Genomic DNA, 1886 nt, shown 5'->3' on the forward strand with positions numbered 1-1886 from the left:
TGATGGCACGCAGTCTCTGGACTGTGGCCTAGAGCTCCTCCAGCTGGCATGCCAGAGACACCAAAAGGGAGCAGACTGCACAAGGGGAGGTGGCCATGCTCCTGGGCCCCAGAGCCTGAAAATGGGACAGGCAGCCCCTGCAGCCGAGAGCCAGGGGCTCCATCTGTGTGAAGCCCAGAACCATGGGCTCCATCTGGGTGGTCATCTCTGAGGTGCCAGATTCAGGGGGTCACAGAGCCAGAAGGGACTCTTGGGGTGTGGTGTGTGCCCATCTGTGTCATGCCTCTGGTAGGCTGGCTATGGCTGGGACTGTCTACCCTGGGGAGCTCACAGGCAGGGCCTCAGCCCTCCCGCTTGCCCTCCTGTGTAAACTCCATGCTAACTCACGCACTTGCAGACAAGCACACCTGTTTGCAAAGCCTGTACTCGTGGCTCCAGTCGCATGGCTCCCTGGGGGGCTGGGTGAAGTAAGGCCCTGGGTGGGGCAAGACCCAGCCCAGCTCCACTCAGCCACCTCCTCCCACTCACTAAGGGGTTAACCCCCTCCCACCATGGGCCCCACTTACCTCTGGCTGTGCTGGGGGTCGGTGGGGGGCTCTGTGTCTGCTGGGAGGTCTCTGGGGGGCTTTGTGGGAGCAGGGGCACAGTGGGATTTTACCTGTGCGTCTCTTGCCAATCCAGAGCCTAACTGGGTCTTTTTTCCTGTTGGTGGGCCTTTTTAAACTGCGCGCATGTGCAGTGGGCCTGCCATCGGGGAAGCTGCTCTCAGGCAAGGGGGGGCCCTGCCCAGGATTTGGGGGGCCCTGCCCTACTGTAGGGGGACTGGTGAGTACCCCCCTACCTCTCTCTCTCCCTGAGGGGCTGGGCCAAGTAGGGCCCTGGGCGGGGTGAGACCCGGCCCAGCTCCACTCAGTTGCCTCCTCCCACTCACTAAGGGGTTAACCCCCTCCCACCACGGGCCCCGCTTACCTCTGCCTATGCTGGGGGCTGGTGGGGGGCTCCATGGATGCTGAAGGGTTCCTGGGGGGCTTTAGGGGATCAGGGGCGCAGTGGGCTTTCACCCACGTGTCTCTTGCCGCTCCAGAGCCTAACAGTTGTGAAACACTTGGAACCAGGGCAGCTCGTCTAGTGGCACAGGGGGGTTCCCACCACTGTAAGCACCCCAGCAGAGACCCAGGGCACATATGCCCCTTGGATCTGTGTATGTAGTGGAGGCAGCTGCCAATGCACAGTGGGCTCCCCCCCAGCTGCCACTGCACAGAAGTGGGGTAATGCCAATGGCCTGCCACGCATGGGACAAAAAGCCCAGCCTGCAGCAGTAGCTGTCTCTGCCCCACAAACCAGGAGGTATGTGCCCCCTGGGCCTCCACTGGGGTATGCACACCAGCAGGAGCTCCCCCCCACCCCTTGATGAGCCATCCAGGCTCCAGGTGTCCCACAACCTGCCCCAGCCCCAAGGCCCCATTCACCCCAGCTCCTGGTGCAAACATGATCTCCACCCCAGCTGCTCCAGATGTCCAAGGTGAAATGCAAGGCTCCCTGAAGACCTTTCTTGTGCAGCTCCTCCCTCAAGTACTCCCTGCATGCCTCATACAGGGAGAACACCACCATCCTGCTGAAGATGGTGCATGTGGGCACTTGGTTGGATGGGGCAACGAGTGCCATGAGCCACCTTAACCCTAGCCGCTCAACTAGGGAGAAGGACTGGCCATCCAGAGCAAGCTTCTCCCCAGTGCTCTGGGTGATCTCCCTCACCTTTGTAAAGGGTCCCCCCATGTTCTTGTTTTTCCCCTACTGTTCCAGGGTGGCCTGCCTCTGCTTCGGGGGGATGGGAGCTTTGGAGTGAGAGGGGGACTTCTTTTTGGGCATGCTTCCACTGGTACTAG

Source organism: Gavialis gangeticus, unplaced genomic scaffold, assembly GCF_001723915.1.
Source record: "Gavialis gangeticus isolate Ggan-Ray unplaced genomic scaffold, GavGan_comp1, whole genome shotgun sequence".
NCBI lineage: Eukaryota > Metazoa > Chordata > Crocodylia > Gavialidae > Gavialis > Gavialis gangeticus.